The sequence below is a fragment of the Pelobates fuscus genome, chromosome 1 (assembly GCF_036172605.1).
Source record: "Pelobates fuscus isolate aPelFus1 chromosome 1, aPelFus1.pri, whole genome shotgun sequence".
Classification (NCBI taxonomy): domain Eukaryota; kingdom Metazoa; phylum Chordata; class Amphibia; order Anura; family Pelobatidae; genus Pelobates; species Pelobates fuscus.
Window position 1 is genome coordinate 464,259,185 of NC_086317.1, and position 17,183 is coordinate 464,276,367.

A 17,183-nucleotide genomic window follows, 5' to 3' on the forward strand; every position below is an offset into this window, starting at 1 on the left:
TCTTGGACCGCGTCATATCCTATCACCAACCGCATTGATTTAGTTTTTTGTTGTTGCTGTGACCGACACTTTACCACCGTAACACTGACTTGTGCTTGCCCACTTCTCTCTATCCTGTATCACTCAAAGACATTGTATTGTTGCCTCGTTACTCGTGTCCAGAAACACGAGAGAAGGAAAAAGAAAAAGAAAGCGAGAGAGAAAGAAAGAAAGAAAGAAAGAAAGAAAAAAACGCCACACTGAAACGTAAAGCCAGAAAAGAAATGTGTGTTTAAAAAAAAAAAAAAAAGAAATCCTCCGAATGAGTGAATGTGAAATTGCATAGCGTAGATCGCCCCCTGCTGGTAGGAGATCGAAAAAGCAAAAGCCTACAACACCTGGTATTCCCAGGCGGTCTCCCATCCAAGTACTAACCAGGCCCGACCCTGCTTAGCTTCCGAGATCAGACGAGATCGGGCGTGTTCAGGGTGGTATGGCCGTAGGCAGAAACTAGGCTCCTTTAACCTCCTCTTATTCTGTTCTTCAACACCCAGGCACCTACCTCCCTCCCTCCCTCCCTCCCAGCTTCTTCATTTGCTGCTCTTGCAACTCACTGCTCAAAGGGCCCACTGACAAATGCGCTTGACGCCTACTTCTTACTTCTATCCCTACACTCCTAAGTGACCTCCTTCCTTTACACTGCGCAGCTGCTGGCACTTAGGCCTCTCCTAGATCTGCTCGGAAATGCAATCCTAACCTCTGTCTCAGAGAAAGCTGGTGAGACTGCGCCGTGACGCACTTCGAAGCAACAGCGCACTGCAATAACTCTTGCTTCAACCCAAAATTGGCACGTGGCGTCTGCCTAGGATCCTTGCTCCTTGATCCTCTCTCCGCTTCGGACTGACAAGCTGCTGTCTGTTGTCACAGGGGTTTGTTGGCAACACAGGGGATGGTAGCCCTTTGAAAACCAATTTGCTAAAGATAGGCCACAAGTGCTGCTTTGGAAACGTTGCTCCACTACTCGGCTGTGCACACCGCTTGGCTACTTTAGCCTACAGCTAGCAGCGGCCTTTTCATTCCAGCGCTTTGGGGTGTAGAGTGAACCAGGCCCACGCTGCTGACAAAACATGCCCCACGCTGCTGACAAAACATGCCCCTCGGTGCTGTTCGGGAGCCCAATCTTTCTGTCCCTCTCCTCTCCCTCTTCAGCAAAAGGGCACAAGACAGCAGGCCTCCACTGGCCATGCTCTGGGTCTGCGATGCAGTGAGAGCGCGAAAAGTGTTCGAATGCCTACAACACCTGGTATTCCGAGATGGTCTCCCATCACAGGTACTAACCAGGCCCAACCCTGCTTAGCTTCCGAGATCAGACGAGATCGGGCGCGCTAAGGGTGGTATGGCGTAGGCCACAGCAGGGCTTCCTTTACCTCCCCTTATCCTGCGCACAGGCTCCTTCCACCCGATGCCGCCTTTGTTGTTGCTGCTGCTGCTGCTGCTAGTGCTGGTTGCTTTTGTTCACTGCTGGAGCATGTGTCTTTCAGCCCGCCCGGTCCTTCTTGCTCAGTCTGTAGTGGCAGCGGCCTTTTAGGCGCCCCCTTTTCTTTTTGCCTCTTTCCTGCAGGCCGAGCCTGGGTCTGCCAACTTGTAGCTTCCTAGGTCTTTTAGGGGGAAAGCAAGCGAAGCCCTGTTGCCTCCAGTACTGTTAGGAACCAGTCTTGTCGGCGCGCATTACGTAATGCAGGCTAAAAGTGCTTGGGGCCCGCTGCTTGATTGGGCACATACACTTGCAAGCATCGCCCTTATTTTGGATTGCTCAGCTGCTGGCGCAAATACGTCTCCCGTCTGCCCTGCCTTGCGGTCCTAGCATGTGCTTTAGAGGCTGTGCTGGTCGTTACGTGGTGCCCCGGCACTGCGTAGTAGTGGAGTATAGAAAGCCTTGCTTATGGCTTGAACTTAAATGTCACTTCTGCCTGCCATCCTGCAATGTATGTGTGGATAGATGGAAGTGAAATATCTGTACATTTCTCTTTTTTTGTTTTTTAAATGCTGCTTTTCTCTTGGACCGCGTCATATCCTATCACCAACCGCATTGATTTAGTTTTTTGTTGTTGCTGTGACCGACACTTTACCACCGTAACACTGACTTGTGCTTGCCCACTTCTCTCTATCCTGTATCACTCAAAGACATTGTATTGTTGCCTCGTTACTCGTGTCCAGAAACACGAGAGAAGGAAAAAGAAAAAGAAAGCGAGAGAGAAAGAAAGAAAGAAAGAAAGAAAGAAAGAAAGAAAAAAACGCCACACTGAAACGTAAAGCCAGAAAAGAAATGTGTGTTTAAAAAAAAAAAAAAAAAAAAAAAAAGAAATCCTCCGAATGAGTGAATGTGAAATTGCATAGCGTAGATCGCCCCCTGCTGGTAGGAGATCGAAAAAGCAAAAGCCTACAACACCTGGTATTCCCAGGCGGTCTCCCATCCAAGTACTAACCAGGCCCGACCCTGCTTAGCTTCCGAGATCAGACGAGATCGGGCGTGTTCAGGGTGGTATGGCCGTAGGCAGAAACTAGGCTCCTTTAACCTCCTCTTATTCTGTTCTTCAACACCCAGGCACCTACCTCCCTCCCAGCTTCTTCATTTGCTGCTCTTGCAACTCACTGCTCAAAGGGCCCACTGACAAATGCGCTTGACGCCTACTTCTTACTTCTATCCCTACACTCCTAAGTGACCTCCTTCCTTTACACTGCGCAGCTGCTGGCACTTAGGCCTCTCCTAGATCTGCTCGGAAATGCAATCCTAACCTCTGTCTCAGAGAAAGCTGGTGAGACTGCGCCGTGACGCACTTCGAAGCAACAGCGCACTGCAATAACTCTTGCTTCAACCCAAAATTGGCACGTGGCGTCTGCCTAGGATCCTTGCTCCTTGATCCTCTCTCCGCTTCGGACTGACAAGCTGCTGTCTGTTGTCACAGGGGTTTGTTGGCAACACAGGGGATGGTAGCCCTTTGAAAACCAATTTGCTAAAGATAGGCCACAAGTGCTGCTTTGGAAACGTTGCTCCACTACTCGGCTGTGCACACCGCTTGGCTACTTTAGCCTACAGCTAGCAGCGGCCTTTTCATTCCAGCGCTTTGGGGTGTAGAGTGAACCAGGCCCACGCTGCTGACAAAACATGCCCCACGCTGCTGACAAAACATGCCCCTCGGTGCTGTTCGGGAGCCTAATCTTTCTGTCCCTCTCCTCTCCCTCTTCAGCAAAAGGGCACAAGACAGCAGGCCTCCACTGGCCATGCTCTGGGTCTGCGATGCAGTGAGAGCGCGAAAAGTGTTCGAATGCCTACAACACCTGGTATTCCGAGATGGTCTCCCATCACAGGTACTAACCAGGCCCAACCCTGCTTAGCTTCCGAGATCAGACGAGATCGGGCGCGCTAAGGGTGGTATGGCGTAGGCCACAGCAGGGCTTCCTTTACCTCCCCTTATCCTGCGCACAGGCTCCTTCCACCCGATGCCGCCTTTGTTGTTGCTGCTGCTGCTGCTGCTAGTGCTGGTTGCTTTTGTTCACTGCTGGAGCATGTGTCTTTCAGCCCGCCCGGTCCTTCTTGCTCAGTCTGTAGTGGCAGCGGCCTTTTAGGCGCCCCCTTTTCTTTTTGCCTCTTTCCTGCAGGCCGAGCCTGGGTCTGCCAACTTGTAGCTTCCTAGGTCTTTTAGGGGGAAAGCAAGCGAAGCCCTGTTGCCTCCAGTACTGTTAGGAACCAGTCTTGTCGGCGCGCATTACGTAATGCGGGCTAAAAGTGCTTGGGGCCCGCTGCTTGATTGGGCACATACACTTGCAAGCATCGCCCTTCTTTTGGATTGCTCAGCTGCTGGCGCAAATACGTCTCCCGTCTGCCCTGCCTTGCGGTCCTAGCATGTGCTTTAGAGGCTGTGCTGGTCGTTACGTGGTGCCCCGGCACTGCGTAGTAGTGGAGTATAGAAAGCCTTGCTTATGGCTTGCACTTAAATGTCACTTCTGCCTGCCATCCTGCAATGTATGTGTGGATAGATGGAAGTGAAATATCTGTACATTTCTCTCTTTTTGTTTTTTAAATGCTGCTTTTCTCTTGGACCGCGTCATATCCTATCACCAACCGCATTGATTTAGTTTTTTGTTGTTGCTGTGACCGACACTTTACCACCGTAACACTGACTTGTGCTTGCCCACTTCTCTCTATCCTGTATCACTCAAAGACATTGTATTGTTGCCTCGTTACTCGTGTCCAGAAACACGAGAGAAGGAAAAAGAAAAAGAAAGCGAAAGAGAAAGAAAGAAAGAAAGAAAGAAAGAAAGAAAAAAACGCCACACTGAAACGTAAAGCCAGAAAAGAAATGTGTGTTTAAAAAAAAAAAAAAAAAAAAAAAAAGAAATCCTCCGAATGAGTGAATGTGAAATTGCATAGCGTAGATCGCCCCCTGCTGGTAGGAGATCGAAAAAGCAAAAGCTTACAACACCTGGTATTCCCAGGCGGTCTCCCATCCAAGTACTAACCAGGCCCGACCCTGCTTAGCTTCCGAGATCAGACGAGATCGGGCGTGTTCAGGGTGGTATGGCCGTAGGCAGAAACTAGGCTCCTTTAACCTCCTCTTATTCTGTTCTTCAACACCCAGGCACCTACCTCCCTCCCTCCCTCCCTCCCAGCTTCTTCATTTGCTGCTCTTGCAACTCACTGCTCAAAGGGCCCACTGACAAATGCGCTTGACGCCTACTTCTTACTTCTATCCCTACACTCCTAAGTGACCTCCTTCCTTTACACTGCGCAGCTGCTGGCACTTAGGCGTCTCCTAGATCTGCTCGGAAATGCAATCCTAACCTCTGTCTCAGAGAAAGCTGGTGAGACTGCGCCGTGACGCACTTCGAAGCAACAGCGCACTGCAATAACTCTTGCTTCAACCCAAAATTGGCACGTGGCGTCTGCCTAGGATCCTTGCTCCTTGATCCTCTCTCCGCTTCGGACTGACAAGCTGCTGTCTGTTGTCACAGGGGTTTGTTGGCAACACAGGGGATGGTAGCCCTTTGAAAACCAATTTGCTAAAGATAGGCCACAAGTGCTGCTTTGGAAACGTTGCTCCACTACTCGGCTGTGCACACCGCTTGGCTACTTTAGCCTACAGCTAGCAGCGGCCTTTTCATTCCAGCGCTTTGGGGTGTAGAGTGAACCAGGCCCACGCTGCTGACAAAACATGCCCCACGCTGCTGACAAAACATGCCCCTCGGTGCTGTTCGGGAGCCCAATCTTTCTGTCCCTCTCCTCTCCCTCTTCAGCAAAAGGGCACAAGACAGCAGGCCTCCACTGGCCATGCTCTGGGTCTGCGATGCAGTGAGAGCGCGAAAAGTGTTTGAATGCCTACAACACCTGGTATTCCGAGATGGTCTCCCATCACAGGTACTAACCAGGCCCAACCCTGCTTAGCTTCCGAGATCAGACGAGATCGGGCGCGCTAAGGGTGGTATGGCGTAGGCCACAGCAGGGCTTCCTTTACCTCCCCTTATCCTGCGCACAGGCTCCTTCCACCCGATGCCGCCTTTGTTGTTGCTGCTGCTGCTGCTGCTAGTGCTGGTTGCTTTTGTTCACTGCTGGAGCATGTGTCTTTCAGCCCGCCCGGTCCTTCTTGCTCAGTCTGTAGTGGCAGCGGCCTTTTAGGCGCCCCCTTTTCTTTTTGCCTCTTTCCTGCAGGCCGAGCCTGGGTCTGCCAACTTGTAGCTTCCTAGGTCTTTTAGGGGGAAAGCAAGCGAAGCCCTGTTGCCTCCAGTACTGTTAGGAACCAGTCTTGTCGGCGCGCATTACGTAATGCGGGCTAAAAGTGCTTGGGGCCCGCTGCTTGATTGGGCACATACACTTGCAAGCATCGCCCTTCTTTTGGATTGCTCAGCTGCTGGCGCAAATACGTCTCCCGTCTGCCCTGCCTTGCGGTCCTAGCATGTGCTTTAGAGGCTGTGCTGGTCGTTACGTGGTGCCCCGGCACTGCGTAGTAGTGGAGTATAGAAAGCCTTGCTTATGGCTTGCACTTAAATGTCACTTCTGCCTGCCATCCTGCAATGTATGTGTGGATAGATGGAAGTGAAATATCTGTACATTTCTCTTTTTTTGTTTTTTAAATGCTGCTTTTCTCTTGGACCGCGTCATATCCTATCACCAACCGCATTGATTTAGTTTTTTGTTGTTGCTGTGACCGACACTTTACCACCGTAACACTGACTTGTGCTTGCCCACTTCTCTCTATCCTGTATCACTCAAAGACATTGTATTGTTGCCTCGTTACTCGTGTCCAGAAACACGAGAGAAGGAAAAAGAAAAAGAAAGCGAGAGAGAAAGAAAGAAAGAAAGAAAGAAAGAAAGAAAGAAAGAAAAAAACGCCACACTGAAACGTAAAGCCAGAAAAGAAATGTGTGTTTAAAAAAAAAAAAAAAAAAAAAAAGAAATCCTCCGAATGAGTGAATGTGAAATTGCATAGCGTAGATCGCCCCCTGCTGGTAGGAGATCGAAAAAGCAAAAGCCTACAACACCTGGTATTCCCAGGCGGTCTCCCATCCAAGTACTAACCAGGCCCGACCCTGCTTAGCTTCCGAGATCAGACGAGATCGGGCGTGTTCAGGGTGGTATGGCCGTAGGCAGAAACTAGGCTCCTTTAACCTCCTCTTATTCTGTTCTTCAACACCCAGGCACCTACCTCCCTCCCTCCCTCCCAGCTTCTTCATTTGCTGCTCTTGCAACTCACTGCTCAAAGGGCCCACTGACAAATGCGCTTGACGCCTACTTCTTACTTCTATCCCTACACTCCTAAGTGACCTCCTTCCTTTACACTGCGCAGCTGCTGGCACTTAGGCCTCTCCTAGATCTGCTCGGAAATGCAATCCTAACCTCTGTCTCAGAGAAAGCTGGTGAGACTGCGCCGTGACGCACTTCGAAGCAACAGCGCACTGCAATAACTCTTGCTTCAACCCAAAATTGGCACGTGGCGTCTGCCTAGGATCCTTGCTCCTTGATCCTCTCTCTGCTTCGGACTGACAAGCTGCTGTCTGTTGTCACAGGGGTTTGTTGGCAACACAGGGGATGGTAGCCCTTTGAAAACCAATTTGCTAAAGATAGGCCACAAGTGCTGCTTTGGAAACGTTGCTCCACTACTCGGCTGTGCACACCGCTTGGCTACTTTAGCCTACAGCTAGCAGCGGCCTTTTCATTCCAGCGCTTTGGGGTGTAGAGTGAACCAGGCCCACGCTGCTGACAAAACATGCCCCACGCTGCTGACAAAACATGCCCCTCGGTGCTGTTCGGGAGCCCAATCTTTCTGTCCCTCTCCTCTCCCTCTTCAGCAAAAGGGCACAAGACAGCAGGCCTCCACTGGCCATGCTCTGGGTCTGCGATGCAGTGAGAGCGCGAAAAGTGTTTGAATGCCTACAACACCTGGTATTCCGAGATGGTCTCCCATCACAGGTACTAACCAGGCCCAACCCTGCTTAGCTTCCGAGATCAGACGAGATCGGGCGCGCTAAGGGTGGTATGGCGTAGGCCACAGCAGGGCTTCCTTTACCTCCCCTTATCCTGCGCACAGGCTCCTTCCACCCGATGCCGCCTTTGTTGTTGCTGCTGCTGCTGCTGCTAGTGCTGGTTGCTTTTGTTCACTGCTGGAGCATGTGTCTTTCAGCCCGCCCGGTCCTTCTTGCTCAGTCTGTAGTGGCAGCGGCCTTTTAGGCGCCCCCTTTTCTTTTTGCCTCTTTCCTGCAGGCCGAGCCTGGGTCTGCCAACTTGTAGCTTCCTAGGTCTTTTAGGGGGAAAGCAAGCGAAGCCCTGTTGCCTCCAGTACTGTTAGGAACCAGTCTTGTCGGCGCGCATTACGTAATGCGGGCTAAAAGTGCTTGGGGCCCGCTGCTTGATTGGGCACATACACTTGCAAGCATCGCCCTTCTTTTGGATTGCTCAGCTGCTGGCGCAAATACGTCTCCCGTCTGCCCTGCCTTGCGGTCCTAGCATGTGCTTTAGAGGCTGTGCTGGTCGTTACGTGGTGCCCCGGCACTGCGTAGTAGTGGAGTATAGAAAGCCTTGCTTATGGCTTGCACTTAAATGTCACTTCTGCCTGCCATCCTGCAATGTATGTGTGGATAGATGGAAGTGAAATATCTGTACATTTCTCTTTTTTTGTTTTTTAAATGCTGCTTTTCTCTTGGACCGCGTCATATCCTATCACCAACCGCATTGATTTAGTTTTTTGTTGTTGCTGTGACCGACACTTTACCACCGTAACACTGACTTGTGCTTGCCCACTTCTCTCTATCCTGTATCACTCAAAGACATTGTATTGTTGCCTCGTTACTCGTGTCCAGAAACACGAGAGAAGGAAAAAGAAAAAGAAAGCGAGAGAGAAAGAAAGAAAGAAAGAAAGAAAGAAAGAAAGAAAGAAAAAAACGCCACACTGAAACGTAAAGCCAGAAAAGAAATGTGTGTTTAAAAAAAAAAAAAAAAAAAAAAAGAAATCCTCCGAATGAGTGAATGTGAAATTGCATAGCGTAGATCGCCCCCTGCTGGTAGGAGATCGAAAAAGCAAAAGCCTACAACACCTGGTATTCCCAGGCGGTCTCCCATCCAAGTACTAACCAGGCCCGACCCTGCTTAGCTTCCGAGATCAGACGAGATCGGGCGTGTTCAGGGTGGTATGGCCGTAGGCAGAAACTAGGCTCCTTTAACCTCCTCTTATTCTGTTCTTCAACACCCAGGCACCTACCTCCCTCCCTCCCTCCCAGCTTCTTCATTTGCTGCTCTTGCAACTCACTGCTCAAAGGGCCCACTGACAAATGCGCTTGACGCCTACTTCTTACTTCTATCCCTACACTCCTAAGTGACCTCCTTCCTTTACACTGCGCAGCTGCTGGCACTTAGGCCTCTCCTAGATCTGCTCGGAAATGCAATCCTAACCTCTGTCTCAGAGAAAGCTGGTGAGACTGCGCCGTGACGCACTTCGAAGCAACAGCGCACTGCAATAACTCTTGCTTCAACCCAAAATTGGCACGTGGCGTCTGCCTAGGATCCTTGCTCCTTGATCCTCTCTCTGCTTCGGACTGACAAGCTGCTGTCTGTTGTCACAGGGGTTTGTTGGCAACACAGGGGATGGTAGCCCTTTGAAAACCAATTTGCTAAAGATAGGCCACAAGTGCTGCTTTGGAAACGTTGCTCCACTACTCGGCTGTGCACACCGCTTGGCTACTTTAGCCTACAGCTAGCAGCGGCCTTTTCATTCCAGCGCTTTGGGGTGTAGAGTGAACCAGGCCCACGCTGCTGACAAAACATGCCCCACGCTGCTGACAAAACATGCCCCTCGGTGCTGTTCGGGAGCCCAATCTTTCTGTCCCTCTCCTCTCCCTCTTCAGCAAAAGGGCACAAGACAGCAGGCCTCCACTGGCCATGCTCTGGGTCTGCGATGCAGTGAGAGCGCGAAAAGTGTTTGAATGCCTACAACACCTGGTATTCCGAGATGGTCTCCCATCACAGGTACTAACCAGGCCCAACCCTGCTTAGCTTCCGAGATCAGACGAGATCGGGCGCGCTAAGGGTGGTATGGCGTAGGCCACAGCAGGGCTTCCTTTACCTCCCCTTATCCTGCGCACAGGCTCCTTCCACCCGATGCCGCCTTTGTTGTTGCTGCTGCTGCTGCTGCTAGTGCTGGTTGCTTTTGTTCACTGCTGGAGCATGTGTCTTTCAGCCCGCCCGGTCCTTCTTGCTCAGTCTGTAGTGGCAGCGGCCTTTTAGGCGCCCCCTTTTCTTTTTGCCTCTTTCCTGCAGGCCGAGCCTGGGTCTGCCAACTTGTAGCTTCCTAGGTCTTTTAGGGGGAAAGCAAGCGAAGCCCTGTTGCCTCCAGTACTGTTAGGAACCAGTCTTGTCGGCGCGCATTACGTAATGCGGGCTAAAAGTGCTTGGGGCCCGCTGCTTGATTGGGCACATACACTTGCAAGCATCGCCCTTCTTTTGGATTGCTCAGCTGCTGGCGCAAATACGTCTCCCGTCTGCCCTGCCTTGCGGTCCTAGCATGTGCTTTAGAGGCTGTGCTGGTCGTTACGTGGTGCCCCGGCACTGCGTAGTAGTGGAGTATAGAAAGCCTTGCTTATGGCTTGCACTTAAATGTCACTTCTGCCTGCCATCCTGCAATGTATGTGTGGATAGATGGAAGTGAAATATCTGTACATTTCTCTTTTTTTGTTTTTTAAATGCTGCTTTTCTCTTGGACCGCGTCATATCCTATCACCAACCGCATTGATTTAGTTTTTTGTTGTTGCTGTGACCGACACTTTACCACCGTAACACTGACTTGTGCTTGCCCACTTCTCTCTATCCTGTATCACTCAAAGACATTGTATTGTTGCCTCGTTACTCGTGTCCAGAAACACGAGAGAAGGAAAAAGAAAAAGAAAGCGAGAGAGAAAGAAAGAAAGAAAGAAAGAAAGAAAGAAAGAAAGAAAGAAAAAAACGCCACACTGAAACGTAAAGCCAGAAAAGAAATGTGTGTTTAAAAAAAAAAAAAAAAAAAAAAAGAAATCCTCCGAATGAGTGAATGTGAAATTGCATAGCGTAGATCGCCCCCTGCTGGTAGGAGATCGAAAAAGCAAAAGCCTACAACACCTGGTATTCCCAGGCGGTCTCCCATCCAAGTACTAACCAGGCCCGACCCTGCTTAGCTTCCAAGATCAGACGAGATCGGGCGTGTTCAGGGTGGTATGGCCGTAGGCAGAAACTAGGCTCCTTTAACCTCCTCTTATTCTGTTCTTCAACACCCAGGCACCTACCTCCCTCCCAGCTTCTTCATTTGCTGCTCTTGCAACTCACTGCTCAAAGGGCCCACTGACAAATGCGCTTGACGCCTACTTCTTACTTCTATCCCTACACTCCTAAGTGACCTCCTTCCTTTACACTGCGCAGCTGCTGGCACTTAGGCCTCTCCTAGATCTGCTCGGAAATGCAATCCTAACCTCTGTCTCAGAGAAAGCTGGTGAGACTGCGCCGTGACGCACTTCGAAGCAACAGCGCACTGCAATAACTCTTGCTTCAACCCAAAATTGGCACGTGGCGTCTGCCTAGGATCCTTGCTCCTTGATCCTCTCTCTGCTTCGGACTGACAAGCTGCTGTCTGTTGTCACAGGGGTTTGTTGGCAACACAGGGGATGGTAGCCCTTTGAAAACCAATTTGCTAAAGATAGGCCACAAGTGCTGCTTTGGAAACGTTGCTCCACTACTCGGCTGTGCACACCGCTTGGCTACTTTAGCCTACAGCTAGCAGCGGCCTTTTCATTCCAGCGCTTTGGGGTGTAGAGTGAACCAGGCCCACGCTGCTGACAAAACATGCCCCACGCTGCTGACAAAACATGCCCCTCGGTGCTGTTCGGGAGCCCAATCTTTCTGTCCCTCTCCTCTCCCTCTTCAGCAAAAGGGCACAAGACAGCAGGCCTCCACTGGCCATGCTCTGGGTCTGCGATGCAGTGAGAGCGCGAAAAGTGTTTGAATGCCTACAACACCTGGTATTCCGATATGGTCTCCCATCACAGGTACTAACCAGGCCCAACCCTGCTTAGCTTCCGAGATCAGACGAGATCGGGCGCGCTAAGGGTGGTATGGCGTAGGCCACAGCAGGGCTTCCTTTACCTCCCCTTATCCTGCGCACAGGCTCCTTCCACCCGATGCCGCCTTTGTTGTTGCTGCTGCTGCTGCTGCTAGTGCTGGTTGCTTTTGTTCACTGCTGGAGCATGTGTCTTTCAGCCCGCCCGGTCCTTCTTGCTCAGTCTGTAGTGGCAGCGGCCTTTTAGGCGCCCCCTTTTCTTTTTGCCTCTTTCCTGCAGGCCGAGCCTGGGTCTGCCAACTTGTAGCTTCCTAGGTCTTTTAGGGGGAAAGCAAGCGAAGCCCTGTTGCCTCCAGTACTGTTAGGAACCAGTCTTGTCGGCGCGCATTACGTAATGCGGGCTAAAAGTGCTTGGGGCCCGCTGCTTGATTGGGCACATACACTTGCAAGCATCGCCCTTCTTTTGGATTGCTCAGCTGCTGGCGCAAATACGTCTCCCGTCTGCCCTGCCTTGCGGTCCTAGCATGTGCTTTAGAGGCTGTGCTGGTCGTTACGTGGTGCCCCGGCACTGCGTAGTAGTGGAGTATAGAAAGCCTTGCTTATGGCTTGCACTTAAATGTCACTTCTGCCTGCCATCCTGCAATGTATGTGTGGATAGATGGAAGTGAAATATCTGTACATTTCTCTTTTTTTGTTTTTTAAATGCTGCTTTTCTCTTGGACCGCGTCATATCCTATCACCAACCGCATTGATTTAGTTTTTTGTTGTTGCTGTGACCGACACTTTACCACCGTAACACTGACTTGTGCTTGCCCACTTCTCTCTATCCTGTATCACTCAAAGACATTGTATTGTTGCCTCGTTACTCGTGTCCAGAAACACGAGAGAAGGAAAAAGAAAAAGAAAGCGAGAGAGAAAGAAAGAAAGAAAGAAAGAAAGAAAGAAAAAAACGCCACACTGAAACGTAAAGCCAGAAAAGAAATGTGTGTTTAAAAAAAAAAAAAAAAAAAAAAAAAAAAAGAAATCCTCCGAATGAGTGAATGTGAAATTGCATAGCGTAGATCGCCCCCTGCTGGTAGGAGATCGAAAAAGCAAAAGCCTACAACACCTGGTATTCCCAGGCGGTCTCCCATCCAAGTACTAACCAGGCCCGACCCTGCTTAGCTTCCGAGATCAGACGAGATCGGGCGTGTTCAGGGTGGTATGGCCGTAGGCAGAAACTAGGCTCCTTTAACCTCCTCTTATTCTGTTCTTCAACACCCAGGCACCTACCTCCCTCCCTCCCTCCCTCCCTCCCAGCTTCTTCATTTGCTGCTCTTGCAACTCACTGCTCAAAGGGCCCACTGACAAATGCGCTTGACGCCTACTTCTTACTTCTATCCCTACACTCCTAAGTGACCTCCTTCCTTTACACTGCGCAGCTGCTGGCACTTAGGCCTCTCCTAGATCTGCTCGGAAATGCAATCCTAACCTCTGTCTCAGAGAAAGCTGGTGAGACTGCGCCGTGACGCACTTCGAAGCAACAGCGCACTGCAATAACTCTTGCTTCAACCCAAAATTGGCACGTGGCGTCTGCCTAGGATCCTTGCTCCTTGATCCTCTCTCCGCTTCGGACTGACAAGCTGCTGTCTGTTGTCACAGGGGTTTGTTGGCAACACAGGGGATGGTAGCCCTTTGAAAACCAATTTGCTAAAGATAGGCCACAAGTGCTGCTTTGGAAACGTTGCTCCACTACTCGGCTGTGCACACCGCTTGGCTACTTTAGCCTACAGCTAGCAGCCGCCTTTTCATTCCAGCGCTTTGGGGTGTAGAGTGAACCAGGCCCACGCTGCTGACAAAACATGCCCCACGCTGCTGACAAAACATGCCCCTCGGTGCTGTTCGGGAGCCCAATCTTTCTGTCCCTCTCCTCTCCCTCTTCAGCAAAAGGGCACAAGACAGCAGGCCTCCACTGGCCATGCTCTGGGTCTGCGATGCAGTGAGAGCGCGAAAAGTGTTCGAATGCCTACAACACCTGGTATTCCGAGATGGTCTCCCATCACAGGTACTAACCAGGCCCAACCCTGCTTAGCTTCTGAGATCAGACGAGATCGGGCGCGCTAAGGGTGGTATGGCGTAGGCCACAGCAGGGCTTCCTTTACCTCCCCTTATCCTGCGCACAGGCTCCTTCCACCCGATGCCGCCTTTGTTGTTGCTGCTGCTGCTGCTGCTAGTGCTGGTTGCTTTTGTTCACTGCTGGAGCATGTGTCTTTCAGCCCGCCCGGTCCTTCTTGCTCAGTCTGTAGTGGCAGCGGCCTTTTAGGCGCCCCCTTTTCTTTTTGCCTCTTTCCTGCAGGCCGAGCCTGGGTCTGCCAACTTGTAGCTTCCTAGGTCTTTTAGGGGGAAAGCAAGCGAAGCCCTGTTGCCTCCAGTACTGTTAGGAACCAGTCTTGTCGGCGCGCATTACGTAATGCGGGCTAAAAGTGCTTGGGGCCCGCTGCTTGATTGGGCACATACACTTGCAAGCATCGCCCTTCTTTTGGATTGCTCAGCTGCTGGCGCAAATACGTCTCCCGTCTGCCCTGCCTTGCGGTCCTAGCATGTGCTTTAGAGGCTGTGCTGGTCGTTACGTGGTGCCCCGGCACTGCGTAGTAGTGGAGTATAGAAAGCCTTGCTTATGGCTTGCACTTAAATGTCACTTCTGCCTGCCATCCTGCAATGTATGTGTGGATAGATGGAAGTGAAATATCTGTACATTTCTCTTTTTTTGTTTTTTAAATGCTGCTTTTCTCTTGGACCGCGTCATATCCTATCACCAACCGCATTGATTTAGTTTTTTGTTGTTGCTGTGACCGACACTTTACCACCGTAACACTGACTTGTGCTTGCCCACTTCTCTCTATCCTGTATCACTCAAAGACATTGTATTGTTGCCTCGTTACTCGTGTCCAGAAACACGAGAGAAGGAAAAAGAAAAAGAAAGCGAGAGAGAAAGAAAGAAAGAAAGAAAGAAAGAAAGAAAGAAAGAAAAAAACGCCACACTGAAACGTAAAGCCAGAAAAGAAATGTGTGTTTTAAAAAAAAAAAAAAAAAAGAAATCCTCCGAATGAGTGAATGTGAAATTGCATAGCGTAGATCGCCCCCTGCTGGTAGGAGATCGAAAAAGCAAAAGCCTACAACACCTGGTATTCCCAGGCGGTCTCCCATTCAAGTACTAACCAGGCCCGACCCTGCTTAGCTTCCGAGATCAGACGAGATCGGGCGTGTTCAGGGTGGTATGGCCGTAGGCAGAAACTAGGCTCCTTTAACCTCCTCTTATTCTGTTCTTCAACACCCAGGCACCTACCTCCCTCCCTCCCTCCCTCCCTCCCAGCTTCTTCATTTGCTGCTCTTGCAACTCACTGCTCAAAGGGCCCACTGACAAATGCGCTTGACGCCTACTTCTTACTTCTATCCCTACACTCCTAAGTGACCTCCTTCCTTTACACTGCGCAGCTGCTGGCACTTAGGCCTCTCCTAGATCTGCTCGGAAATGCAATCCTAACCTCTGTCTCAGAGAAAGCTGGTGAGACTGCGCCGTGACGCACTTCGAAGCAACAGCGCACTGCAATAACTCTTGCTTCAACCCAAAATTGGCACGTGGCGTCTGCCTAGGATCCTTGCTCCTTGATCCTCTCTCCGCTTCGGACTGACAAGCTGCTGTCTGTTGTCACAGGGGTTTGTTGGCAACACAGGGGATGGTAGCCCTTTGAAAACCAATTTGCTAAAGATAGGCCACAAGTGCTGCTTTGGAAACGTTGCTCCACTACTCGGCTGTGCACACCGCTTGGCTACTTTAGCCTACAGCTAGCAGCGGCCTTTTCATTCCAGCGCTTTGGGGTGTAGAGTGAACCAGGCCCACGCTGCTGACAAAACATGCCCCACGCTGCTGACAAAACATGCCCCTCGGTGCTGTTCGGGAGCCCAATCTTTCTGTCCCTCTCCTCTCCCTCTTCAGCAAAAGGGCACAAGACAGCAGGCCTCCACTGGCCATGCTCTGGGTCTGCGATGCAGTGAGAGCGCGAAAAGTGTTTGAATGCCTACAACACCTGGTATTCCGAGATGGTCTCCCATCACAGGTACTAACAGGCCCAACCCTGCTTAGCTTCCGAGATCAGACGAGATCGGGCGCGCTAAGGGTGGTATGGCGTAGGCCACAGCAGGGCTTCCTTTACCTCCCCTTATCCTGCGCACAGGCTCCTTCCACCCGATGCCGCCTTTGTTGTTGCTGCTGCTGCTGCTGCTAGTGCTGGTTGCTTTTGTTCACTGCTGGAGCATGTGTCTTTCAGCCCGCCCGGTCCTTCTTGCTCAGTCTGTAGTGGCAGCGGCCTTTTAGGCGCCCCCTTTTCTTTTTGCCTCTTTCCTGCAGGCCGAGCCTGGGTCTGCCAACTTGTAGCTTCCTAGGTCTTTTAGGGGGAAAGCAAGCGAAGCCCTGTTGCCTCCAGTACTGTTAGGAACCAGTCTTGTCGGCGCGCATTACGTAATGCGGGCTAAAAGTGCTTGGGGCCCGCTGCTTGATTGGGCACATACACTTGCAAGCATCGCCCTTCTTTTGGATTGCTCAGCTGCTGGCGCAAATACGTCTCCCGTCTGCCCTGCCTTGCGGTCCTAGCATGTGCTTTAGAGGCTGTGCTGGTCGTTACGTGGTGCCCCGGCACTGCGTAGTAGTGGAGTATAGAAAGCCTTGCTTATGGCTTGCACTTAAATGTCACTTCTGCCTGCCATCCTGCAATGTATGTGTGGATAGATGGAAGTGAAATATCTGTACATTTCTCTTTTTTTGTTTTTTAAATGCTGCTTTTCTCTTGGACCGCGTCATATCCTATCACCAACCGCATTGATTTAGTTTTTTGTTGTTGCTGTGACCGACACTTTACCACCGTAACACTGACTTGTGCTTGCCCACTTCTCTCTATCCTGTATCACTCAAAGACATTGTATTGTTGCCTCGCTACTCGTGTCCAGAAACACGAGAGAAGGAAAAAGAAAAAGAAAGCGAGAGAGAAAGAAAGAAAGAAAGAAAGAAAGAAAGAAAGAAAGAAAGAAAAAAACGCCACACTGAAACGTAAAGCCAGAAAAGAAATGTGTGTTTAAAAAAAAAAAAAAAAAAAAAAGAAATCCTCCGAATGAGTGAATGTGAAATTGCATAGCGTAGATCGCCCCCTGCTGGTAGGAGATCGAAAAAGCAAAAGCCTACAACACCTGGTATTCCCAGGCGGTCTCCCATCCAAGTACTAACCAGGCCCGACCCTGCTTAGCTTCCGAGATCAGACGAGATCGGGCGTGTTCAGGGTGGTATGGCCGTAGGCAGAAACTAGGCTCCTTTAACCTCCTCTTATTCTGTTCTTCAACACCCAGGCACCTACCTCCCTCCCAGCTTCTTCATTTGCTGCTCTTGCAACTCACTGCTCAAAGGGCCCACTGACAAATGCGCTTGACGCCTACTTCTTACTTCTATCCCTACACTCCTAAGTGACCTCCTTCCTTTACACTGCGCAGCTGCTGGCACTTAGGCCTCTCCTAGATCTGCTCGGAAATGCAATCCTAACCTCTGTCTCAGAGAAAGCTGGTGAGACTGCGCCGTGACGCACTTCGAAGCAACAGCGCACTGCAATA

The 17,183-nt window shown here is 50.7% G+C and overlaps 9 non-coding genes and 8 pseudogenes across 9 annotated transcripts; all 17 read right to left on the bottom strand.

Moving 5' to 3' along the window:
• Window positions 1-365: 365 nt before the first annotated feature.
• LOC134574068 (5S ribosomal RNA) lies at window positions 366-484 on the bottom strand. The gene has a single exon (XR_010085404.1). It is a non-coding gene; the product is annotated as a 5S ribosomal RNA (ribosomal RNA).
• A 783-nt stretch (window positions 485-1,267) lies between these two features.
• On the bottom strand, window positions 1,268-1,386 carry LOC134578083 (5S ribosomal RNA; annotated as a pseudogene).
• A 1,030-nt stretch (window positions 1,387-2,416) lies between these two features.
• On the bottom strand, window positions 2,417-2,535 carry LOC134574190 (5S ribosomal RNA). Its single transcript, XR_010085415.1, has one exon. It is a non-coding gene; the product is annotated as a 5S ribosomal RNA (ribosomal RNA).
• Window positions 2,536-3,306: 771 nt separating this feature from the next.
• On the bottom strand, window positions 3,307-3,425 carry LOC134578088 (5S ribosomal RNA; annotated as a pseudogene).
• Window positions 3,426-4,451: 1,026 nt separating this feature from the next.
• LOC134577475 (5S ribosomal RNA) lies at window positions 4,452-4,570 on the bottom strand. The gene has a single exon (XR_010086018.1). It is a non-coding gene; the product is annotated as a 5S ribosomal RNA (ribosomal RNA).
• Window positions 4,571-5,353: 783 nt separating this feature from the next.
• LOC134578095 (5S ribosomal RNA) lies at window positions 5,354-5,472 on the bottom strand (annotated as a pseudogene).
• Window positions 5,473-6,504: 1,032 nt separating this feature from the next.
• On the bottom strand, window positions 6,505-6,623 carry LOC134574311 (5S ribosomal RNA). The gene has a single exon (XR_010085426.1). It is a non-coding gene; the product is annotated as a 5S ribosomal RNA (ribosomal RNA).
• A 779-nt stretch (window positions 6,624-7,402) lies between these two features.
• On the bottom strand, window positions 7,403-7,521 carry LOC134578100 (5S ribosomal RNA; annotated as a pseudogene).
• Window positions 7,522-8,553: 1,032 nt separating this feature from the next.
• LOC134574443 (5S ribosomal RNA) lies at window positions 8,554-8,672 on the bottom strand. The gene has a single exon (XR_010085438.1). It is a non-coding gene; the product is annotated as a 5S ribosomal RNA (ribosomal RNA).
• A 779-nt stretch (window positions 8,673-9,451) lies between these two features.
• Window positions 9,452-9,570, bottom strand: LOC134578106 (5S ribosomal RNA; annotated as a pseudogene).
• A 1,036-nt stretch (window positions 9,571-10,606) lies between these two features.
• On the bottom strand, window positions 10,607-10,725 carry LOC134577457 (5S ribosomal RNA). The gene has a single exon (XR_010086015.1). It is a non-coding gene; the product is annotated as a 5S ribosomal RNA (ribosomal RNA).
• Window positions 10,726-11,496: 771 nt separating this feature from the next.
• Window positions 11,497-11,615, bottom strand: LOC134578675 (5S ribosomal RNA; annotated as a pseudogene).
• A 1,030-nt stretch (window positions 11,616-12,645) lies between these two features.
• Window positions 12,646-12,764, bottom strand: LOC134574518 (5S ribosomal RNA). The gene has a single exon (XR_010085451.1). It is a non-coding gene; the product is annotated as a 5S ribosomal RNA (ribosomal RNA).
• Window positions 12,765-13,551: 787 nt separating this feature from the next.
• On the bottom strand, window positions 13,552-13,670 carry LOC134578789 (5S ribosomal RNA; annotated as a pseudogene).
• Window positions 13,671-14,698: 1,028 nt separating this feature from the next.
• LOC134577354 (5S ribosomal RNA) lies at window positions 14,699-14,817 on the bottom strand. Its single transcript, XR_010085991.1, has one exon. It is a non-coding gene; the product is annotated as a 5S ribosomal RNA (ribosomal RNA).
• A 787-nt stretch (window positions 14,818-15,604) lies between these two features.
• Window positions 15,605-15,722, bottom strand: LOC134579019 (5S ribosomal RNA; annotated as a pseudogene).
• A 1,035-nt stretch (window positions 15,723-16,757) lies between these two features.
• LOC134574580 (5S ribosomal RNA) lies at window positions 16,758-16,876 on the bottom strand. Its single transcript, XR_010085462.1, has one exon. It is a non-coding gene; the product is annotated as a 5S ribosomal RNA (ribosomal RNA).
• Between the last annotated feature and the right edge of the window lie 307 nt (window positions 16,877-17,183).